The 26438-nt window shown below is 41.5% G+C and overlaps 1 protein-coding gene across 4 annotated transcripts in view; it reads right to left on the bottom strand.

Annotated features, from left to right (window-relative positions):
• KCNIP4 (potassium voltage-gated channel interacting protein 4) overlaps positions 1-26438 on the bottom strand; it is a 1385815-nt gene that overhangs the window by 546702 nt on the left and 812675 nt on the right. The window lies entirely within an intron of this gene.

Genomic DNA, 26438 nt, shown 5'->3' with positions numbered 1-26438 from the left:
GGACATAAAAGGATGTGAAAATGAGGGTAATGATGACACATTTTATCTTCTTGGAGAAACAAACAGTATAAATTAAATGATATCTTGATAAACTAACATTGACTTGTATGGGTCCGTGTGATCCGTGCGCTCCCACAAACACTGACGTCTCTGTTTTGCACACAGACACACGGTCCATGAAAACACGCTGACATGTGCACAGACACATTCATTTTAATGTGTCTACGTGTGTCAGTGTCTCCGGTAGGTGAGGAAACTGTCACTACACGTACCGGAGCCACTGACGTGTGAAACCGGCCTAATGCTGTGAATAGGTGAATAATTTTGTAGGAGAGACACTTTAAGGCAGAAGTGACATCTTTTGGAGACATCTAGAATTAATTCTGGCACAACTGATTCCCTTGAAAACGATAAAACTAGATCTTAAAAGTCAGAACTCGGCAAAAGCGCTGGAGATATGTGACCGATCCCTAACAAATGGTGTGGCATAATTTATTGCCAAATGTGAAAAAAAAGAACATAAACTTTGTGTCCCACAACAACCCAGGTGCCACAACTAAGAAATAAATGTATATATATATAAAACATATATATACGACATCTAAAATCCCTTGTCAGATCATCCTTCCATAGTGATGGCAATCAAGGTCATTACTGCCAGCACAGTAGACTATGTGACAACTCTATGAGCCACACATTCAGTCAAAAATAGTCAAAACAGTCAAAAGTTATTTATTGTTAGCAATTTAATTCAGAGATAAAACTTAAAAATTTGTGGTTGAAATATAATGTAGTTAATTTGTTCTGTCATCTTTAAGGAAAATTCACAAGACTACATTAAAACAGAGGTCTTCATACTTTCTAAGCTCTAAAAACACGTCTAGTTCAAGTGAGGCTCAGAGATATTAGGTAATAAATGGTGAATATATTTCCAATTTACAGACAAGCTTCGGTCTACTCTCTGAAGAACCTATCAGCCGTTTCATCCCTCCTGCGGCTGCAGATCTGTGCTTTACATTATAGTCATCATGTAACCACCTTCACTGGTTTCCATATAGATTCCTTACACTAACCAAAACATATCATCAAAGCAAACTGTCTCCCTATGGCTGATAGGAGTCTTCTGCGTGACAAGAAAATACACAATGTGGCCAACAATCAAGATGTTTAGACCTCAAAATCAATACAACATGTAGGTTTGTGGATCACCATATGTCGGCACATAGATTGCCTACTATGTGTGTCTTCATGCTATATTGTATGCAAGAAGATTTAACAATAAAAAAAAGTTTATATGAAAGTGTACGAATATCAAAATAAACTGCAACAACTTCTGCAAGTAAATATATTAAAATAAATAATCTTTTCTTAGAGCTCTGCATTGTGCGGCCGCTCTGTTATTCCTCCTGCTAATACATGAATAACTCAGCAACTGTGAGTTACTATTTTCCTTGTCAATACAGCGTATAACTATGAACTAAGCCACTATCAGTATTTATTACAGAAAGACCTTGGTAAGCGGAATTATAGCACCCACATTTTTCTCACATATTTCCAGGATTAATAAAACTGAAATTTATTAAATGATAAATCCTTATGCAGTCTCAGATTTCTGCCACAGATATTTTCAATGCCTGATGCACAGCACCCTTTATTTCACAGAATTTAATGCAACAAAGAGCATTGTATTATAAGAAATCACCAAAGCAGCTACTTGTACTGTAAGTCTGCTGACAAGCTGAAACTTTTAGCATTTGGCAGACTTTCTCATGGTGCTAACGGTGATCTCACTGAGGTCACTGCAGTTTCTTTGCCCAGCTGGGAACGCAGCCTCAGTGACAGGCGGTAACCTCGATGATGCCACCGACGGTCACTGACGCTGAGGGCAGCAGCTCATTCACCAGTGGTTCTCAGCCTGGAAGGTCGCATCTTGGCACTGTCCAGGTTGAAAACTGTTTATCCCCCAGACATGGATTACAGCGTAGGACAGAACGATGGACAGGTGAGGGATATTGTTGTTTTGTATTATTATTTTATTACAGGAGACGAGGCATTCAATGGAATGAGTGTTAGATGAGAATAACTGTGTTTAGTATTTTTAAATAAAAAAATAAAAGTGTGTTTTGTTTTATTGCAAATAAAAGACTTTATTCTGGCTGTGTCTTTATTTACCATATAACTATAGGATTAGTAATGGACAAGTTACTCTTCTCCAGTAGTAATCCGTGGGCTTGATGTCACCTGACAAAACAGAGGTGATATCAACCCCAGAAATGGGAAGAGCCGGGCAAAGCTTCAGAGTTTGCGCATCTAATAGATGCGCCTTTTCTGGGTGGCTGCTATTTTTAGGCTGCGGTAGGGGGGCCAATATCCATGGCCTCTCACCAGCCTGAGAATACCAGCTCCAAACTGTCTGCTTTAGCAAGACTGGTTGTTAAAAATGGGGGCGACCCCATGCCGTTTTTTTCAATTATTTATTTAAATAATTAAAAAAAAATCATAGTGGGGACCCCTCTATTCTTGACAGTCAGCCTTGCTGAAGCTGACAGCTCAGGGTTGCAGCCCTCAGCTGTGAGTTTTGCATCGCTAGGTATCAAAAATTCAGGGGAATCAGCGTTTTTTTTTTAAATTATTTATTTACAGCGCAGGTGCCATCTGCTGAATATTTCCATCAGCCACCAGTTGTTCCCGCTGTTATTAGTGGTAGCAGGTGTAGACTGGTGGGAGTGGTAGTCTCATCAGCCAGCCTCAGTGACTGGAGGTAAACTTTTTGCCAACGATCACAGCTGCGTGCTCACGCTGTCATTTGACAGTGTGGGAACTACGGCTGTCTTACTGACGGTAATGATTTTAGCGTCGATCAGAAGCAGCGTTTGCCACACTGACATGCACATGATAGGGCGACAATCACCCGGTATTCAGGGGGCCAAACCCAAACAGTAATACAGGCTTCCTGGTGAAGTCCGTGTTTGGCATCCGTGCCCGAACAGTAGGTGCTTGGTACGGATGCCGAACTTTACTGTTTGGGTTCGTCCATCTCTAATCACTACATATGTGACTTGCCATCCTGAATCATGGCAGCTTTATGGACAACATATTGATACATGCATTGGAGCTAGGAACAACAACAACAACCATGGCTTTTTTCAAGAGGTTAGTATATATATATGTATATATATATATATATATATATATACATATATATATACTGTATATACTGTACACTCACCGGCCACTTTATTAGGTACACCATGCTAGTAACGGGTTGGACCCCTTTTGCCTTCAGAACTGCCTCAATTCTTCGTGGCATAGATTCAACAAGGTGCTGGAAGCATTCCTCAGAGATTTTGGTCCATATTGACATGATGGCATCACACAGTTGCCGCAGATTTGTCAGCTGCACATCCCAAAGATGCTCCATACAAGGCAGGATGGATCCATGCTTTCACGTTTTTAACGCCAAATTCTGACCCTACCATCCGAATGTCGCAGCAGAAATCGAGACTCATCAGACCAAGCAATGTTTTTCCAATCTTCTACTGTCCAATTTCGATGAGCTTGTACAAATTGTAGCCTCAGTTTCCTGTTCTTAGCTGAAAGGAGTGGTACCCGGTGTGGTCTTCTGCTGCTGTAGCCCATCTGCCTCAAAGTTCGACGCACTGTGCGTTCAGAGATGCTCTTAGGCCTACCTTGGTTGTAACGGGTGGCGATTTGAGTCACTGTTGCCTTCTATCAGCTCGAACCAGTCTGCCCATTCTCCTCTGACCTCTGGCATCAACAAGGCATTTCCGCCCACAGAACTGCCGCTCACTGGATTTTTTTTCTTTTTCGGACCATTCTCTGTAAACCCTAGAGATGGTTGTGCGTGAAAATCCCAGTAGATCAGCAGTTTCTGAAATACTCAGACCAGCCCTTCTGGCACCAACAACCATGCCACGTTCAAAGGCACTCAAATCACCTTTCTTCCCCATACTGATGCTCGGTTTGAACTGCAGGAGATTGTCTTGACCATGTCTACATGCCTAAATGCACTGAGTTGCCACCATGTGATTGGCTGATTAGAAATTAAGTGTTAACAAGAAGTTGGACAGGTGTACCTAATAAAGTGGCCGGTGAGTGTATATATATTATCCTTAGTATGTACTCCTGATGAACCCATTTAGGGGAAACGCGTTAAGTAAAGCATACTGTATTATTATGTTCTTCTTAAAATGATTTCCATGCCAATGGTAAATTTGTGCCTATGATATAGAATATAGCATATGATATGGTTATGGTCTTTTTGAATTGACTTTCCATGCTGATGTTATATTTGTGACTATAATATAGAGTATGGCATACTATATGGTCATATTTTCTTTGAATTGACTTCCATGTTGGTAGCATATTTATGTATATGATATATATTGAGCTATTGAGTAATTGTGTATAGTATACCATGAACCGACTTCCATACTATTGGTACACTGCATGCCTACTGTAGAGAATACATCACTAAACAGTGAGGTTTTTTAGCTAAGAAAGTTGAAGCAGAAAGAGCATGGAGGGCATTATACAGCAGTATTGAGCAGTGTAAGTGTGAATCCAGTCAATAAAGCATTGGTGAGATTAAAGGGAGCCAGTCAGCAGGATTGTGCACAGTAACCTACACACACTCGGAGATAGCTCTCAGCTATCTCTGAGCTGTTACTGCGCAGGCACGGGCGGCGCCATCTAGGAAGAGGATTTTTTTTTCTACTTTTCCAGTAAGATGGTGCCGTGGGCGAAAGCGCAGTAGCAGTTATCAGGTCAGCAGCAGACACCGATTGCAGCTACTGCACAGGCGCGGTGGGCGCCATTTTCAAATTGCTTTTTTTTTACTCTAGCTGAATAACCTGAAAAAAAAATTATTATTGGCACACAAAACATGCAATTTTGCTGCCTGCCGTTTTTTTTTTTTTTTTTAAGTATATACAGATATTCATTATGCAAATAGGGGGAAGGTCAGTAAGGGATCAGTGATCTATCCACAGTCTGCATTATGAATATGTAATCAGAGCACCACATACACCAACCCCGCCTTAGGGCGCGAGAATCTCATTAACAAAAACTGAAAATAAAGATTAAAGAATAACCACAAGACGGATTTCATCAACCAAGGTATCATTGTAATCAGTATAACGGCGCCGACCTGACACTGTCTGTGGGTTACTGTGCACAATCCTGCTGACAGGTTCCCTTTAAACACTTGCTATAAAGCAGCAACTGTCTCATTTATGTCCATAACAGCTAGACAGCGGTAATCTGGAACCTCAGTGAATTGGCAGTCTGTTACTTTTTGAATAGGACAAATATAAGCAGTTTTCCCTTCACAGTGCTTTGGCAAGCTTAAGGGGTTCAGGAAAAACTGTGATTCAAAAGTGGAGAAAGATGCATATATTTATGTCATAATATATTGCAGAGTTTCTAAAAGCTCCTTGTACCATTCATTTATGCAAAGTTGAAGTGACAGTTACTATTTAACTCAGAACTATGAGATTAGAAAAGCAAGATATTTGTATTGTTATTATGTGATCTTATGTACTGAACTGTATGTAGAATGTAAATCAGTACCTTTCTGTCACTGAAAAGAAATTATGATTTTAAACCCCTTCATGACCCAGCCTATTTTGACCTTAATGACCTGGCCATTTTTTGCAATTCTGACCAGTGTCCCTTTATGAGGTAATAACTCAGGAACGCTTCAACGGATCCTAGCGATTCTGAGATTGTTTTTTCATGACATATTGGGCTTCATGTTAGTGGTAAATTTAGGTCGATAATTTCTGAGTTTATTTGTTAAAAAAACGGAAATTTGGCGAAAATTTTGAAAATTTTGCAATTTTCACATTTTGAATTTTTATTCTGTTAAACCAGAGAGTTATGTGACACAAAATAGTTAATAAATAACATTTCCCACATATCTACTTTACATCAGCACAATTTTGGAAACAATTTTTTTTTTTGCTAGGACGTTTTAAGGGTTAAAATTTGACCAGTGATTTTTCATTTTTACAACAAAATTTACAAGACCATTTTTTTTAGGGACCACCTCACATTTGAAGTCAGTTTGAGGGTTCTATGTGGCTGAAAATACCCAAAAGTGACACCATTCTAAAAACTGCACCCCTCAAGGTGCTCAAAACCACATTCAAGAAGTTTATTAACCCTTCAGGTGTTTCACAGCAGCAGAAGCAACATGGAAGGAAAAAATTAACATTTAACTTTTTAGTCACAAAAATGATCTTTTCGCAACAATTTTTTTATTTTCCCAAGGGTAAAAGGAGAAACTGGACCACGAATGTTGTTGTCCAATTTGTCCTGAGTACGCTGATACCTCATATGTGGTGGTAAACCACTGTTTGGGCGCACGGCAGGGCTCGGAAGGGAAGGAGCGCCATTTGACTTTTTGAATGAAAAATTGGCTCCAATCTTTAGCGGACACCATGTCGCGTTTGGAGAGCCCCCGTGTGCCTAAACATTGGAGCTCCCCCACAAGTGACCCCATTTTGGAAACTAGACCCCCCAAGGAACTTATCTAGAAGCATAGTGAGCACTTTAAACCCCCAGGTGCTTCACAAATTGATCCGTAAAAATGAAAAAGTACTTTTTTTCCCCAAAAAAATTATTTTAGCCACAATTTTTTCATTTTCACATGGGCAACAGGATAAAATGGATCCTAAAATTTGTTGGACAATTTCTCCTGAGTACACCGATACCTCACATGTGGGGTTAACCACTGTTTGGGCACATGGTAAGGCTCGGAAGGGAAGGAGCGCCATTTGACTTTTTGAATGAAAAATTATCTCCATCGCTAGCGGACACCATGTCACGTTTGGAGAGCCCCTGTGTGCCTAAACATTAGAGCTCCCCCACAAGTGACCCCATTTTGGAAACTAGACCCCCCAGGGAACTTATCTAGAAGCATAGTGAGCACTTTAAACCCTCAGGTGCTTCACAAATTGATCCGTAAAAATGAAAAAGTACTTTTTTTTCACACAAAATTTCTTTTAGCCTCAATTTTTTCATTTTCACATGGGCAACAGGATAAAATGGATCATAAAATTTGTTGGGCAATTTCTCCTGAGTACGCCGATACCTCATATGTGGGGGTAAACCACTGTTTGGGTGCACGGCAAGGCTCAGAAGGGAAGGCGCGCCATTTGACTTTTTGAATGGAAAATTAGCTCCAATCGTTAGCGGACACCATGTCGCGTTTGGAGAGCCCCTGTGTGCCTAAACATTGGATCTCCCCTACAAGTGACCCCATTTTGGAAACTAGACCCCCCAAGGAACTTATCTAGATGCATAGTGAGCACTTAAAACCCCCAGGTGCTTCACAGAAGTTTATAACGCAGAGCCATGAAAATAAAAAATTATTTTTCTTTCCTCAAAAATGATTTTTAGCCCGGATTTTTTTATTTTCCCAAGGGTAATAGGAGAAATTGGACCCCAAATGTTGTTGTCCAGTTTGTCCTGAGTACGATGCTACCCCATATGTGGGGGTAAACCACTGTTTGGGCGCATGGCAGGGCTCGGAAGGGAAGGCACGCCATTTGGCTTTTTGAATGGAAAATTAGCTTCAATCATTAGCGGACACGATGTCGCGTTTGGAGAGCCCCTGTGTGCCTAAACATTGGAGCTCCCGCACAAGTGACCCCATTTTGGAAACTAGACCTCCCACGGAACTAATCTAGATGTGTGGTGAGCACTTTGAACCCCCAAGTGCTTCACAGAAGTTTATAACGCAGAGCCATGAAAATAAAAAATTATTTTTCTTTTCTCAAAAATGATTTTTTAGCCCACAATTTTTTATTTTCCCAATGGTAACAGGAGAAATTGGACCCCAAAAGTTGTTGTCCTGTTTCTCCTGAGTATGCTGATACCCCATATGTGGGGGCAAACCACTGTTTTGGCACACGTCGGGGTTCGGAAGGGAAGTAGTGACGTTTTGAAATGCAGACTTTGATGGAATGCTCTGCGGGAGTCACGTTGCGTTTGCAGAGCCCCTGATGTGCCTAAACAGTAGGAACTCCCCACAAGTGACCCCACCTTGGAAACTAGACCCCCAAGGGTACTTATCTAGATGTGTGGTGAGCACTTTGAACCCCCAAGTGCTTCACAGAAGTTTATAACGCAGAGCCATGAAAATAATAAATGTGTTTTCTTTCCTCAAAAAATTTTTTTTGCCCAGAATTTTTTAATTTTCCCAAGGGTAACAGAAGAAATTTGACCCCAAAAGTTGTTGTCCAGTTTCTCCTGAGTATGCTGATACCCCATATGTGGGGGTAAACCACTGTTTGGGCACATGCCGGGGCTCGGAAGGGAAGTAGTGATGATTTGGAATGCAGACTTTGATGGAATGGTCTGCGGGCATCATGTTACGTTTGCAGAGCCCCTGATGTACCTAAACAGTAGAAACCCCCCACACGTGACCCCATTTTGGAAACTTGACCCCCCACGGAATTTATCTAGATGTGTGGTGAGCACGTTCAACCCCCAAGTGCTTCACAGAAGTTTATAACGCAGAGCCATGAAAATAATAAATGTGTTTTCTTTCCTCAAAAAATTTTTTTTGCCCAGAATTTTTTAATTTTCCCAAGGGTAACAGAAGAAATTTGACCCCAAAAGTTGTTGTCCAGTTTCTCCTGAGTATGCTGATACCCCATATGTGGGGGTAAACCACTGTTTGGGCACATGCCGGGGCTCGGAAGGGAAGTAGTGATGATTTGGAATGCAGACTTTGATGGAATGGTCTGCGGGCATCATGTTACGTTTGCAGAGCCCCTGATGTACCTAAACAGTAGAAACCCCCCACAAGTGACCCCATTTTGGAAACTTGACCCCCCACGGAATTTATCTAGATGTGTGGTGAGCACGTTCAACCCCCAAGTGCTTCACAGAAGTTTACAACGCAGAGCCGTGAAAATAAAAAATCATTTTTCTGTCCTCAAAAAATATGTTTTAGCAAGCAATTTTTTATTTTCACAAGGGTAACAGGAGAAATTGGACCCCAATATTTCTTGCCCAGTTTTTTGAGAGTACACTGATACCCCATATGTGGGGGTAAACCACTGTTTGTGTGCACGTCAGGGCTCGGAAGGGAAGTAGTGACATTTGAAATGCAGACTTTGATGGAATGGTCTGCGGGCGTCACGTTGCATTTGCAGAGCCCGTGATGTGCCTAAACAGTAGAAACACCCCATAAGTGACCCCATTTTGGAAACTAGACACCCCAAAGAACTTATCTAGATGTGTGGTGAGCACGTTCAACCCCCAAGTGCTTCACAAAAGTTTACAACGCAGAGCCGTGAAAATAAAAAATCATTTTTCTGTCCTCAAAAAAGATGTTTTAGCAAGCAATTTTTTATTTTCACAAGGGTAACAGGAGAAATTGGTCCCCAATATTTGTTGCCCAGTTTGTTCTGAGTACACTGATACCCGATATGTGGGGGTAAACCACTGTTTGGGTGTACGTCAGGGCTCGGAAGGGAAGTAGTGACATTTGAAATGTAGACTTTGATGGAATGGTCTGCGGGCGTCACGTTGCATTTGCAGAGCCCGTGGTGTGCCTAAACAGTAGAAACACCCCATAAGTGACCCCATTTTGGAAACTAGACCCCCCAAAGAACTTATCTAGATGTGTGGTGAGCACTTTCAACCCCCAAGTGCTTCACATAAGTTTATAACGCAGAGCCGTGAAAATAAAAAATAATTGTTCTTTCCTCAAAAATTATGTTTTAGCAAGTAATTTTTTATTTTTGCAAGGGAAACAGGAGAAATTGGACCCCAATGGTTGTTGCCCAGTTTGTCCTGAGTACGCTGGTACCCCATATGTGGGGGTAAACCACTGTTTGGGCGCACGTCGGGGCTTGGAAGGGAGGGAGCACCATTTGACTTTTTGAACGCAAGATTGGCTGGAATCAATTGTGGCGCCATGTTGCGTTTGGAGACCCCTGATGTGCCTAAACAGTGGAAACCCCTCAATTCTAACTTCAACACTAACCCCAACACACCCCTAACCCTAATCCCAACTGTAGCCATAACCCTAATCACAACCCTAACCCCAACACACCCCTAACCACAACCCTAATCCCAACACACCCGTAACCCTAATCCCAACCCTAACCCTAATCCTAACCCTAATCCCAACCCTAACCCTAATCCCAAGCCTAACCACAATTGTAACCCCAAAACACCCCTAACCCTAACCACAAGCCTAATCTTAACCCTATTTCCAACCCTAGCCCTAATTCCAACCCTAACCCTAAGGCTATGTGCCCACTCTGCGGATTGGTGTGAGATTTTCCGCACCATTTTTGAAAAATCCGCAGGTAAAATGCACTGCATTTTACTTGCAGATTTACAGCGGATTTCCAGGTTTTTTTTGTGTGGATTTCACCTGCGGATTCCTATTGAGTAACAGGTGTAAAACGCTGCGGAATCCGCACAAAATTAACATGCTGCGGAAAATACAACACAGCGTTTCCGCACGGTATTTTCCGCACCATGGGCACAGCGGATATGGTTTTCCATAGGTGTACATGGTACTGTAAACCTGATGGAAAACTGCTACGAATTCGCAGCAGCCAATCTGTTGCGGATCCGCGGCCAATCCGCTGCGGATCCGCAGGCAAATCTGCACTGTGTGCACATTCCATAACCCTAACCCTAACCCTACCCCTAATCCTAGTTCTAACCCTAGTTCTAACCCTAACCCTAGTAGAAAAAGAAAAAAAAATATTTTATTTATTTTTATTATTGTCCCTACCTATGGGGGTGATAAAGGGGGGGTCATTTACTATTTTTTTTATTTTGATCACTGTGATAGGCTATATCGCAGTGATCAAAATATATCTGAAACGAATCTGCCGGCCGGCAGATTCGGCGGGCGCATTGCGCATGCGCCCGCCATTTTGGAAGATGGCGGCGCCCATGGAGAAGACGGACCGACGCCGGGAGGCCCGGTAAGTATGAGGGGGGGTGATCGGATCACGGGGGGGGGGGACCGGAGCACAGGGGGAGCGGACAGGACGACGGGGGGAGCGGACAGGACAACATAGGGGGGCGGACCACATAACGGAGGACTGGGGAGGAGATCGGTGGGTGTGGGGGGGTACAGATTAGGTTTTCCAGCCATGGCCGATGATATTGCAGCATCGGCCATGGCTGGATTGTAATATTTCACCGTTTTTTTGGGTGAAATATTACAAATCGCTCTGATTGGCAGTTTCACTTTCAACAGCCAATCAGAGCGATCGTAGCCACGAGGGGGTGAAGCCACCCCCCCTGGGCTGAAGCACCACTCCCCCTGTCCCTGCAGATCGGGTGAAATTGGAGTTAACCCTTTCACCCGATCTGCAGGGACGCGATCCCTCCATGACGCATATGCTGCGTCACAGGTCGGATTGGCACCGACTTTCATGACGCAGCGTATGCGTCAAAGGTCGGGAAGGGGTTAAAGTCATTTATAGGATTCCTTATCCGAGACAAATCAGTGGAAGCAAATTGAGGCCCCCTGATTAGTCAATTGAGACCGATAAGATGTGGGCCATAAGATTGCATGAACTTTTTTTTATAAATGATGTATAAATGTGTTATAACTACAACCTGTGCTGTCACATATAAGGACATTAGTATTATAAGTTATGTGGTATGGTTCGGGCCATGTTACAGATCTTGCGTTTTTTTGATCCAAGTTACGTTTCTAGGAGCTCAAGTGCTCTTGGCCAGAAATGCCAAAAGGTATCATAAATTATTTTAACTTCTTCTGATTAAGAAGTTTCAAAGTTCGTTAAGAAATAAGAGGGAGCTTTTGTAGTTGCACATGGAAAAATTGAGTCTAAGCCTCTCCTTGAAGCTATTTTAAATGGGTATTATCATGTTAATAGATTGCCTTAGATAGACAACATGAAAATAAATAAGTTTGGAATTGTTTTCCTTATTATATTTGCTATCATTCCCATGCTGCAAAAGCTTTTATCTTACATCGTGTACAGCTTGTTTCCAAGGAGCTTTGTCATCAGAGCATGACTGAACGTGCACAATAGGTACATTCAAGGAGAGGAGTTAGCTTTTAAGATACCAGCCACCAGGGATGCCAACTCGACTTATATACAGAAAACATTTTTTACAAACACATTGAGAAACCACAATAAATCACTATGAAGTGATAAATGTCTGCAGCCCAGAATTCTGATATGTAGACATAAGCTGCATTCACTGTAAACTGTAAAATAATTATAATTACAGTAATAATTATCTGTGTAAGATCAGCTTAAAAAAAATAATGGATGCATTAAATGTTTTTTACCGACATGGCAAAACAGTGACCAATTTTTAGACTGTCGTGGAATTTGTAGATTGTTGTCAGCCACCTCTCACCAGTTCATTGATTTCTATACAGTAGCTAGCTGCTCACTTCCCCTAGACATCTCAGCTCTTATCACTCCTGCATAATCACAATCCCGACACCCAGCATCAGCATTTTTTTAGAGCAGTTCTACTAATTATGGCTCTCACTTTCCTAAGCTGTGTGCTTGTTCAAATGCACTTTTATCTCTATATTAGTTATGAGCGAGTATACTCGTTAATTGGATTTTCCCGAGCATGCTCAGGTGGTCTCCGAGTATTTATGACTGCTCGGAGATTTGGTTTTCCTTGCCGCAGCTGCATGATTTACAGCTGCTAGACAGCTTGATTACATGTGGGGATTCCCTAGCAACTAGGCAACCCCCACATGTACTCAGGCTGGCTAGCAGCTGTAAATCATGCAGCTGTGTCAGCAAAAACGAAATCTCCAAGCAGTCATAAATGCTCGGAGACCACCCCAGCGTGCTCGGGAAAACCAGAGCAACGAGTACACTCGCTCATCACTAGTCTATATACAAACACGGCCAAACTGTTATTATGTTGTAAGAGGACAATAATCTTGGACCAGTACTGTCATTCAAGGAGGAAGACCTGCCCCCAAGCAACCAGAAAGTAAGGAGACTGCAGAGCTTTGAGATGCTCAAGAGACAACTTGAGAATGCTCCTTTAATAGAAGGTGTATTTAAGAGCAACAGAGCAGAAGAAAATTTTAATACTTCAATTTTTCGAAAGTCATGTTATCATTTTCTGTCAAATGACACAAAATGGATAGGAATTTTGAATGACCCCCAGTGACGCTCCTATTTGCAGCAGCTTTAAAACTTTTCAGGGAATTCCATTATCTTCTGAATCCTAATACTTGATATTATTGGAACAATGTTTTAAAGTATTAAAAATATAAATTCTTAAAAAGTAGCGTTTTCTAAAACTTTTAGCAATAATGGAATGGAATCTATTTTCTTTCCATTTCTTTCCACTGCTTTTAGGAATGCACCTAATTGTATGAATAATGGGGATATTGAACAGCAATATAGAGATGACTCAGTCTAGAAGGCAATCAGACTTTAAATTGGATTAGTTTTACCAGGAGGTACATGGTGATATTCTGTACTACAGCCTATAATGATATTCTCATGGAACACTAGGACTGATTGCACAATAAATGGGTATAATAGATTCCTTGGTAATATACTGTAAAATCCAGGTATGTGTTGCAAAAGTAACACAATTTGCCTCTTATTTTAAAGGGAACTTGTCATCCAAACAGTCAGATTTGTTGTAACTGTTAGATATAGAGTGGGTGGAGGTGAGCATGTTAATCTTTTTAAAACTTTACATTAAGTATTACTTGTGAATGGATGGATTCCAAAGGGAAGTGTGACTCAGTGATGACTTCCTGTATGAGCATGCTTAGACAGATAGCCATCAATCACAAAGTGGGTCAACCTAGTAGACTACAAAATGTACAAAATAAGTAATACTCAATCACCGTTGCTCCTCCTGCTCTATAAAATATAGCATACATTAAGTAAATATTTCAAGTGACAGGTTCCCTTTAAATAAAATGCAGAAAATAACAATATGCAAAAATACAATATATGAATATATGACTATATCTAATTGACATGGTATTAAAGAAGATATAAACTAATTTTTTTCTCAAAAAAATAAAAAGTACCGATCTTTAATTAAAGCTATGTTAAGATAACATAAGAAAAGTAATTTTAAATTTGAATTTACTGAATATCAACTGTTAATAAACAGACTTACATAAACAGAAACTGCTTTTGAAATGTGATTCAACAGAAAAAACTAATGAAAATGTCCGTGACAAAATTATTTTACCCTTAACTTAATATTTTTCTGTGCAATCTTTTGAGGCATTTTATGAAAAAAAAAAATGATTTCAGTAACTCTCAGTGACGCTTCTGCACCTGTCCTAAGATATTTGGACCACTCCTCATGGGCAAACTGTTCCACTTATCTAAAGGTGTGAATGGTGCCTTCTTCAGACTGCAGGTTTCCACAGATCATAGAATCATGGAATGGTAGAGTTGGAAGGGAGCTCCTGGGTCATCTGGTTCAACCCCCTGCTCAAAGCAGGATTCACTAAATCATCCCAGACAGATGTTTTCCAGCCTCTGTTTGAAGACTTCCATTGAAGGAGAACTCACCACCTCTCCTGGCAGCCTGTTCCACTCATTGATCACCCTCACTGTCAAAAAGTCTTTTCTAATATCTAATCTGTGTCTCCTCCCATTCAGTTTCATCCCATTGATTCTAGTTTTTCCTTGTTCAAAAGAGAATAAAGATGATCCTTCTACAATGTGACAGCCCTTGAGATATTTGTAGACAGCTATTAAGTCTCCTCTCAGTCTTCTTTTTTGCAAGCTAAACATTTCCAAATCCTATAATCGTTCCTCATAGGACATGGTTTGCAAACCGGACACCATTCAGGTCGCTCTTCTCTGAACTTGCTCCAGTTTGTTGATGTCTTTTTTCAAATGTGGTGCCCAAAACTGGACACAGTATTCCAGATGAGGTCTGACCATAGAGGAGTAGAGGGCAATAATGACTTCACATGATCTAGACTAAATGCTTCTGTTAATACATCCCAGAATTGCATTTGCCTTTTTTGCTGCTGCATCACACTGTTAACTCATGTTCAGTTTATGATGTTCAATAGGATTTAGATCAGGGCTCATAGAAGCCACTTCAGAATAGTCCAATGCTTTCATCTTAGCCATTACAAATGTGTCAAAAGATCATAAGTTAGATCTCTGTACTGTCCCCTCATATATTTGTATATTGAAGTAAGATTGCCCTTATCCCTTCATTTTTCCAAACTGAATATCTTCAGGTTTGATAACCTTGATAGTCTTGAGAATTCACTTTTCCGCTGCACAAACTGAAGACACCCTGTACCAGATGCAAGCTCATTTTTGCGTATGTGAACACAGAACTGATGTTACTCGCCTAAAAGCTTCAGTTTTGTCTGTTTTGTCTCATCTGTCTGCAGCGCCCCAGAGTCCTGGTCGTTGCAGTACTGATGCTCCGCCGCTAAGGGGGGCTATGGTACGTCTGATGGCACTGAAGGAGTTCACCTGACCAGGTATCACAGACACCAATACACTTCACAGTCTGGCCTCCAGGGGGAGCTAAGGGTGCTATGTATTAGGCCACTCCTCACAAACTGGTAAAACTGGGGGTTGGATAGGAAGTTAGAGAGAAGCTGACTGGGAATTGAACAGGCAACATCCTGTGGCAGAGGGTGTTGCGGGGAGAGACTCAGGGGGGTCCCTGTCAGGGGTGGGATCCTGACAGAGGCCTAGCGAACAGAGAGAACGTTACGGGACCGCGCCTGCACCTGATCGCGGCGGGACCCTAAGAAAGGACAAGAAGCGAGGTATATTGTGCTGAGTGAGAAACGAGATCAACGCAACAAGGAGAAATACCAGTAGGAGTCGTGCTGTAAGACGAGGCAACATCCTACTGAGGCGCGTAGCCGGTGGCCAGAACGCCGAGGAGGTACTAGGCTCCAAGCAGTACTTCAAACCTACGGCAGGACAGTCAGCTATAGGCGGGCTGTCTCACACAAATCACCTACGAAGACATAGGGGGCAACCAGTGGAGAGGGGCGACACTAGGGTCCCGGAAGAGCTCCGAGCCTACCCTTCACACGGGTGCGTCCTAGCCATACAATCTGGGGGACGAAGAAGAACATCATAATCCAGTTGTGAGGGAACACGAGAAACAGACACAACAGTTGTGGGGACTATCCCGTAAGCACAGCAGGGGAGGACCGCAACACACAAGCGCTAGAAGGTAGGCACAGATTTCCACCTGCAAAGGGAACTCTGGAGGTGCCATCGGACCGGCCGGACTTGCGCAGCCCGGTTAACCGTATTCCGGACTGAGGATCCTGAAACCTTCAGTAAAGAGGTAAAGAGACTGCAACCTGGTGTCCTCGTTATTTACTGTGACCAGCACTGCACCGCACTACCACCACCATCCACACCTTTCATTGGGCGCCCCTCAGCAGGGTCACGGACCGGGCCTAGCCACCGTGACAACCCCAGAGCAGAGACTCAGAGGCCCGGTACCGGGTACCCCTCGGCCCTGCGGCAGTGGGGGCGCTGCATGTCCGAAACACATTCTCCAAAAAGCTTTGTGGCTTGTTAATATGCATTTTAGCAATTCCAAACTCAGTTTCTTATGAATTGTTTTGAACACTAGTTTACTTCTCATATGTTCTCCATTGAAGTCCACCTTTGACCAAGACGGCGATGGATGGTGCGAACTGACACTGATATATATTGACCTTAGAGTTCACTGCTAATCTATTTAAAATTCATCTCTTCAATTTGCCATCAATAATTCTCGCGCAACCACATTCGGGGAGTTTGGCTACAGACCCATTGACCTTAAACTTCTGAATAATATGTACAACTGGAATAACAGCAACATGAAGCTGTGTGTAGATGGTCTTATAGCCTTTACCATTTACATGTTTCTCTATAATTTTCTTTCTGATCTCCTAAAGTATCAGTCTTTGCTGATGACACTAAACTATGTAAGATATTAAAAACTGACCATGATAGCACAATATTACAGAACAATCTGGATAAGATAACAGAATGGTAGTAATGGCCGACAATATAACAGCTTTTACCCCCTTAATCCCATATGACATACTATCCCGTCAAGGTGACCTGGGACTTAATTCCCAGTGACGGGATAGTACGTCATATGCGATCGGCCGCGCTCACGGGGGGAGCGCGGCCGATCGCGGCCGGGTGTCAGCTGACTATCGCAGCTGACATCGGCACCATGTGCCAGGAGCGGTCACGGACCGCCCCCGGCACATTAACCCCCGGCACACTGTGATCAAACATGATCGCGGTACAGGGAAGCATCGCGTTGCTCCGAGGGTCTCTAACCTCCTCCTCCCTGCAGCAGGCCCGGATCCAAGATGGCCGCGGCATCCGGGTCCTGCAGGGAGGTGGCTTCACTGCGCCTGCTCAGAGCAGGCGCCTGGAAGCCTCCAGGAGCTGTGCACGTCAGATCGCCGATCTGACACAGTGCACAGCAAAGTGTCAGATCGGCGATCTTACACTATAACATCATGCCCCCCCTGGGGCAATGTTATAGTGTAAAAAAAAAAATTCACATGTGTAAAGAAAAAAAAAATTCCCCAAAAAATGCACAAAAAAAAAAATATTGTTACTATAAAAACATTTCTTTATCTAAATAAAAAAAAACAATAAAAGTACACATATTTAGTATCGCCGCGTCTGTAGTGACCCGACCTATAAAACTATCCCACTAGTTAACCCCTTCAGTGAACACCGTAAAAAAAAAAAAGAAAAAAACGAGGCAAAAAACGCTTTATTATCATACCACCAAATAAAAAGTGGAATAGCACGCGATCAAATAGACGGATATAAATAACCATGGTACCACTGAAAACATCATCTTCTCCCGCAAAAAACAAGCCGCCATACAGCATCATCAAAGAAAAAATAAAAAAGTTATAGTCCTCAGAATAAAGCGATGCAAAAATAATTATTTTTTCTATAAAATAGTTTTTATCGTATAAAAGCAACAAAACATTAAAAAATGATATAAATGAGGTATCGCTGTAATCGTACTGACCCAAAGAATAAAACTACTTCATCCATTTTACCAAACGCAGAACGGTATAAACGCCTCCCCCAAAAGAAATTCAAGAATAGCTGGTTTTTGGTCATTCTGACTCAAAAAAATCGGAATAAAAAGCGATCAAAAAATGTCACGTGCCCGAAAATGTTACAAATAGAAACGTCAACTCGTCCCACAAAAAACAAGACCTCACATGACTCTGTGGACCAAAATATGGAAAAATTATAGCTCTCAAAATGTGGTAACGCAAAAAATATTTTTTGCAATAAAAAGCGTCTTTTAGTGTGTGACGGCTGCCAATCATAAAAATCCGCTAAAAACCCCGCTATAAAAGTAAATCAAACCCCCTTCATCACCCACTTAGTCAGAGAAAAATTTAAAAATTTAAAAAATGTATTTATTTCCATTTTCCCATTATGGCTAGGGTTAGGGCTAGGGTTAGGGTTAGGGCCAGGGTTAGGGTTAGGGCTAGGGTTAGGGCTAGGGTTAGGGTTAGGGCTAGGGTTAGGGCTAGGGTTAGGGCTAGGGTTAGGGTTAGGGCTAGAGTTAGCGTTAGGGTTGGGGCTAAGGTTGGAGCTAAAGTTAGGGTTAGGGTTGGGGCTAAATTTAGGGTTAGGGTTGGGGCTAAAGTTAGGGTTAGGGTTTGGATTACATTTACGGTTGGGATTAGGGTTGGGATTAGAGTTAGGGGTGTGTCAGAGTTAGGGGTGTGGTTAGGGTTACCATTGGGATTAGGTTTAGGGGTGTGTTTGGATTAGGGTTTCAGGTAGAATTGGGGAGTTTCCACTGTTCAGGCACATCAGGGGCTCTCCAAACGCGACATGTCGTCCGATCTCAATTCCAGCCAATTCTGGGTTGAAAAAGTAAAACAGTGCTCCTTCCCTTCTGAGCTCTCCCGTGCGCCCAAACAGGGGTTTACCCCAACATATGGGGTATCAGCGTACTCGGGACAAATTGGACAACAAATTTTGGGGTCCAAGTTCTCTTGTTATCCTTGGGAAAATAAAAATTTGGGGGGTTAAATATCAAAAAGATTTTTTATTTTCACGGCTCTGCGTTGTAAACTGTAGTGAAACACTTGGGGGTTCAAAGTTCTCACAACACATCTAGATAAGTTCCTTGGGAGGTCTAGCTTCCAATATAGGGTCACTTGTTGGGGGTTTCTACTGTTTGGGTACATCAGGGGCTCTGCAAATGCAACGTGACACCTGCAGACCAATCCATCTAAGTCTGCATTCCAAATGGCGCTCCTTCCCTTCCGAGCTCTGCCATGCACTTAAACAGTGGTTCCCCCCACATACGGGGTATCAGCGTACTCAGGATAAATTGGACAACAACTTTTGGGGTCCAATTTCTGGTGTTACCCTTGGGAAAATACAAAACTGGGGGCTAAAAAATCATTTTTGTGGAAAAAAAAGAATTTTTATTTTCACGGCTCTGCGTTATAAACTGTAGTGAAACACTTGGGGGTTCAAAGTTCTCACAACATATCTAGATAAGTTCCTTGGGAGGTCTAGTTTCCAATATGGGGTCACTTGTTGGGGGTTTCTACTGTTTGGGTACATCAGGGGCTCTGCAAATGCAACGTGACGCCTGCAGACCAATCCATCTAAGTCTGCATTTCAAATGACGCTCCTTCCCTTCCGAGCTCTGCCATACGCCCAAACAGTGGTTCCCCCCCACATACGGGGTATCAGCGTACTCAGGACAAATTGGACAACAACTTTTGGGGTCCAATTTCTCCTGTTACCCTTGGGAAAATACAAAACTGGGGGCTAAAAAATCATTTTTGTGGAAAAAAAAAAAATTATTTTCACGGCTCTGCGTTATAAACTGTAGTGAAACACTTGGGGGTTCAAAGCTCTCAAAAGACATCTAGATAAGTTTCCAAAATGGTGTCACTTGTGAGGGGTTTTAATGTTTAGGCACATCAGGGGCTCTCCAAACGCGACATGGTGTCCCATCTCAATTCCAGTCAATTTTACATTGAAAAGTCAATCGGTGCTCCTTCCCTTCCGAGCTCTGCCATGCGCCCAAACAGTCGTTTACCCCCACATATGGGGTATCAGCGTACTCAGGACAAATTGCACAACAACTTTTGGGGTCCAATTTCTTCTCTTACTATTGGGAAAATAAAAAATTGGGGGCGAAAAGATCATTTTTGTGAAAAAATATGATTTTTTATTTTTATGGCTCTGCATTATAAACTTCTGTGAAGCACTTGTTGGGTCAAAGAACTCACCACACATCTAGATAAGTTCCTTAAGGGGTCTACTTTCCAAAATGGTGTCACTTGTGGGGGGTTTCAATGTTTAGGCACATCAGGGGCTCTCCAATCGCAACATGGCGTCCCTTCTCAATTCCAGTCAATTTTGCATTGAAAAGTCAAATGGCGCTCCTTCCCTTCCGAGCTCTGCCATGTGCCCAAACAATGGTTTACACCCACATATGGGGTATCAGCATACTCAGGGCAAATTGCACAACAATTTTTGGGGTCCAATTTCTTCTCTTACCCTTGGGAAAATAAAAAATTGGGGGCGAAAAGATCATTTTTGTGAAAAAATATGATTTTTTATTTTTACGGCTCTGCATTATAAACTTCTGTGAAGCACTTGGTAGGTCAAAGTGCTCACCACACATCTAGATAAGTTCCTTAGGAGGCCTACTTTCCAAAATCGTGTCACTTGTGGGGGGGGTTTCAATGTTTACGCACATCAGGGGCTCTCCAAACCCAACATGGCGTCCCATCTCATTTCCAGTCAATTTTGCATTGAAAAGTAAAATGGCACTCCTTTCCTTCCGAGCTCTGCCATGCGCCCAAACAGTGGTTTACCCACACATATGAGGTATCAGCATACTCAGGACAAATTGTACAACAAATTTTGGGGTCCATTTTCTCCTGTTACCCTTGGTAAAATAAGACAAATTGGAGCTGAAATAAATTTTGTGTGAAAAAAAGTTAAATGTTCATTTTTATCTAAACATTCCAAAAATTCCTGTGAAACACCTGAAGGGTTAATAAACTTCTTGAATATGGTTTTGAGCACCTTGAGGGGTGCAGTTTTTAGAATGGTGTCACACTTGGGTATTTTCTATCATATAGACCCCTCAAAATGACTTCAAATGAGATGTGGTCCCTAAAAAATAATGGTGTTGTAAAAATGAGTAATTGCTGGTCAAATTTTGACCCTTATAACTCCCTAACAAAAAAAAATTTTGGTTCCAAAATTGTGCTGATGAAAAGTAGACATGTGGGAAATGTTACTTATTAAGTATTCTGCATGACATATCTCTGTTATTTAAGGGCATAAAAAATCAAAGTTGGAAAATTGCGAAATTTTCAAAATTTGCAACAAATTTCCATTTTTTTCACAAATAAACACAAGTTATATCGAATAAATTTTACCACTATCATGAAGTACAATATGTCACTAGAAAACAATGTCAGAATTGCCAAGATCCGTTGAAGCGTTCCAGAGTTATAACCTCATAAAGGGACAGTGGTCAGAATTGTAAAAATTGGCCCAGTCATTAACGTGCAAACCACCCTCGAGGCTTAAGGGGTTAAAAAAGGGCTGGATGATTTCCTCAGTACACATAACAATGGTTATAGATAATTTACTGACAAAAATGCATAATTGGTGGAGAAAGGTTGTACTTGACGGAACCAGGTCTTTTTTCAACCTATGCAACTATGAGACAACTTTCTTCTTTGTTTTCTTTGGTCCATATACAGTGTGGTACACACCATGATACCAAACAGCACAATGACTACTTTTGTAGACGCCTGTGATGATAATTACAGGACATCATTTTTTGTCCATGCCAATTTTATTGGTTTGGTAATAAGGTCTAATTTTCATTAGTTGGTATTCAGTAAATTTACTTTAAAAATTACTTTAATTTTCAACGAATTTGAGTCACCATTGTGGATTTTTATTACTTTAACAGAAGGGTACCTACAATTTTGTCCACATCTGTATCCAGGCTGTAAACACTAAAAAATGGCTTAAAGAGGCCCTTCCATAAACTTTTTTTGCCTAAAAATATTTATGTGAGTATGTACTATAGTGTCGCTTTTGTTAATATACACATCTACCACCACCTTCCCCTGTATTCACTGCCATTTCATTCTTCTTCTCAAACTATTCAGCTTATTCTGTGCTCTATGTGTGAGCCGAAAGTCTCATCTACAATGTAAGCCTATGGAGCCTTGTTCTGGCGCTCTGTAGACTTACACTATTTAATCGTTACACTATAAAATGGTTTATTCACTAATTTTATGTTTTTTTTGTATACATTTTATTTAGTGCTGAAATATGTTCATGTATATGATTTATTCACTGCTGGTGTACATTTAATTTGTGCATGACATGACCTCGGCATCTCATAGACAATCACCAGAGCAGTGATGAAGACACAGCATTGGACCTAGGGAGGGCGAATACTGGGTGTTTCTCTTATCTTTAACACACAAATGCAAGTGGAAAAACCCCCTTATTTGTAATTACAAGTTTACAATCTGTTCCTATCATACTTCATTATAGACCAATGGAAAGAAATAAGCAGTCATTACTAGAATATTAGTCCAGAGTGCAGGTCCAAACCATGAACCATGAAAACAATTCTATGAAAACCATAACTGAACATCTGACGTATTATGAAGAAAATCAATATGATAAAATCACAGGAACGATAGTCTAAAGGCAATAAAAAAAAACAAATCTAAGTGTGAATAAAATCCATGCCTAAACCACTGTAAGTGTACGGAGATGGAAATGCTGCCCATGTTCCCCCTTGAAGTTAGATCTATTTACTAATAGGTAACTTTTGTTCTCATCAAAGCATGTTTCATAGACACTCCGTCACCGGGGTCCAAATAGGAATATTTGGGTTTGTATCAATCTGATATATATTGTATATAGATGTTTGGTGTCGTAATGAAGGGATGAGCACGCTTTGCCCAACTGCGGGCAAAGCCAAAAAGCATTAGTGCGCATGCGCCGCTGCACTATGTCCTGGAACACAGAGAAACACTTCCGGGACATAGTGCGCCGGCGCATGCGCACTAATGCTTTTCGCCTTTGCCCGCAGTTGGGCAAAGCATACTGCACGTGCGCGAGGCAAGATTGCATTGCGCACGCTTGAACTACGGAGGAAACCTACTGAGATTCAAGAAAATATTGCGGCCAGCGGGATAGGAAGGGGTGAATGAAAGAAGAGGAAACACCGCCCATCGGACCAGACAGAGCATTTACATAGCCTGCCAAATTCAGGTGACCCTTTAATATTGGTTCAATAGAGCTTGAGGCGAGTTCCCTTTACAACTGATGGGTGCAGTGGGATCTGTGAGACCTCTCTGGTGTCCTCAGTGACAAAGTGGTAACAGTGTTGGGTTTATCAAGAGGAGTGGGGAGAAAAAAGAAGTACAAATAAAGAGATTTACATTCCTGCCCGCATGATGGTGTAAGTTGAGTCCTATTTAGCCATACCTTTTATTAGACCATCACATGATGGAATCATAATGATAATTCAGCTACTGCATATTCATAAACCAAATAAAAAGAGAGCTATCTGCGCTGGATTAGAGTTTAACCCTTATATATGAAGAGACCCAAAGGACTGGTTACTAAAACAATACAAGGACCAGAAAATTAAACAAAATATATATACCTGATAGGATTTCTTCTGTGGAATGTGATATCCCGTAATTGGAGCCACTCCAATGAAGACCCAGTTGAATCAAAGCTGTGTAGAGTCTTTCTGAGCTGGTAAATCCGGCCGCCGTTTAATATGCACAGTCCTCTCCGAGGCCTCGCACTTACGTCTCCCAGGGGGAAAGAAAGAAGTCCAGAAAATGCCGGGTATTGCCTTTTAGAGTAGCGAGTTGCAGGAACTGCCCCGGCCGGTGGCAGTGAGAAATCCTGCACTCGCCGTGCTCTGAAGTCGGTCAGTACTGCTAGGCTTAGCCGCTCGGTACTCTGCCGTAGCAGGACCTTGTGTGACGTCACAGTCACGTGATGCCTCACGTGACGGGCTATGGAAAGAAACTAGGACCAAAAACCTACGCGTTTCGGAGCCAAAACGAGCTCCTTCATCAGGGATGGTCTTTCCTGAATCGTGTATGTCTATATAGCCTCCGCAATCACATGACTGCAATTTAAGAATTAAAGGCAAAAAGTTCTATGTCACTATTTAAGCCCTTAGGGATTAGAGTGTCAAAGGTGAAAATCATTCTGGACTCCTCTCTGGACATTTTTTGAATAAAATCCCCTCCTCTTCGGCATTTTTGTACCACTTTAAGACCAGTAATAACGGTGCCACATATTGCCCCCCCATGGTGCGTCAAAAAATGTTTAGAAAGGGGGTGCCCTTCAAACTTTTTGTTGATGTTGCTCATATGTTCATTAATCCTGATCTTCAGAGCCCGTTTTGTTCTACCAATATAGATTTTATCACACGGGCATCTAATCGAGTAGATAACCCCTTTAGTGTTACAAGAAATAAAATTCTCAATTTTCCAGTCGGTGTTTCCCTTTTTACATGCAAATTGTTTTTTAGTTTTAAGTAATTTGCAAGATTTGCACTTTTGACAGGGAAAGAAACCTTGAGGATTTTGAGAGCACACTCTTTCAGTTGGAACAAAATGTGGAACTGTAGGGGCTATTCTATTTCCCAAATTTCGGGCTTTTTTATAAATAAACAATGGATGTTCGGGAAGTTTTTCGCCAATGACCTTGTCTTCTTTCAAAATGTCCCAGTGTCTCTGCACAATCTTTCTAAGAAGATGATGTGTGTTAGCATTATATCTGGTGATGATCGGGATTCTCTCCAGCAATACTTGATTGTCACGTTTTTCTTTAATTTGAAAGAGACTGCATCTGGATAGTTTCTCAATCTGATTTTTCGCCACAGACAAGGAGCTCTGTGAATAGCCTTTCTTAACAAACTTATCCGTAAGAATTTCCGCCTCATGTGCAAAATCCTGTGGTCGGGAGCAATTTCTATGTGCCCGAATCATCTGGCCTTTGGGAACATTCAACAACCAGTGGGGGAGATGACAGCTGTCTAATGAAATATAATTATTCCCATCAGTGGGTTTATGGAATGTTTTCGTGTGGATTTTACCCTCCTCAATAAAAATATTAAGATCCAAAAAGTCAATGGAAATTGTACTGGTGGTGCCCGCAAATTTTAAAAAATAGGAGTTTTTATTTAAATTACTGATAAAATTGGACAAGGAATCGGGCCCACCAGACCATATAAAATATGGGAGCACGATACCATCTTCAGTGACCCCCTCTTGAGAGCGAACCTGGTACTCTGGCACAGGTTTATTGATGATATTGTTTTTATATGGTCTGGTGGGCCCGATTCCTTGTCCAATTTTATCAGTAATTTAAATAAAAACTCCTATTTTTTAAAATTTACGGGCACCACCAGTACAATTTCCATTGACTTTTTGGATCTTAATATTTTTATTGAGGAGGGTAAAATCCACACGAAAACATTCCATAAACCCACTGATGGGAATAATTATATTTCATTAGACAGCTGTCATCTCCCCCACTGGTTGTTGAATGTTCCCAAAAGCCAGATGATTCGGGCACATAGAAATTGCTCCCGACCACAGGATTTTGCACATGAGGCGGAAATTCTTACGGATAAGTTTGTTAAGAAAGGCTATTCACAGAGCTCCTTGTCTGTGGCGAAAAATGAAGTTGAGAAACTATCCAGATCCAGTCTCTTTCAAATTAAAGAAAAACGTGACAATCAAGTATTGCTGGAGAGAATCCCGATCATCACCAGATATCATGCTAACACACATCTTCTTAGAAAGATTGTGCAGAGACACTGGGACATTTTGAAAGAAGACAAGGTCATTGGCGAAAAACTTCCCGAACATCCATTGTTTATTTATAAAAAAGCCCGAAATTTGGGAAATAGAATAGCCCCTACAGTTCCACATTTTGTTCCAACTGAAAGAGTGTGCTCTCAAAAACCTCAAGGTTTCTTTCCCTGTCAAAAGTGCAAATCTTGCAAATTACTTAAAACTAAAAAACAATTTGCATGTAAAAAGGGAAACACCGACTGGAAAATTGAGAATTTTATTTCTTGTAACACTAAAGGGGTTATCTACTCGATTAGATGCCCGTGTGATAAAATCTATATTGGTAGAACAAAACAGGCTCTGAAGATCAGGATTAATGAACATATGAGCAACATCAACAAAAAGTTTGAAGGGCACCCCCTTTCTAAACATTTTTTGACGCACCATGGGGGGGCAATATGTGGCACCGTTATTACTGGTCTTAAAGTGGTACAAAAATGCCGAAGAGGAGGGGATTTTATTCAAAAAATGTCCAGAGAGGAGTCCAGAATGATTT

Source organism: Ranitomeya variabilis, chromosome 1 (genome assembly GCF_051348905.1).
Source record: "Ranitomeya variabilis isolate aRanVar5 chromosome 1, aRanVar5.hap1, whole genome shotgun sequence".
In the NCBI taxonomy this organism is placed as follows: Eukaryota; Metazoa; Chordata; class Amphibia; order Anura; family Dendrobatidae; genus Ranitomeya; species Ranitomeya variabilis.
Note: the sequence above shows the minus strand (reverse complement) of the source record. Positions and strands in the feature narration are given on the sequence as shown.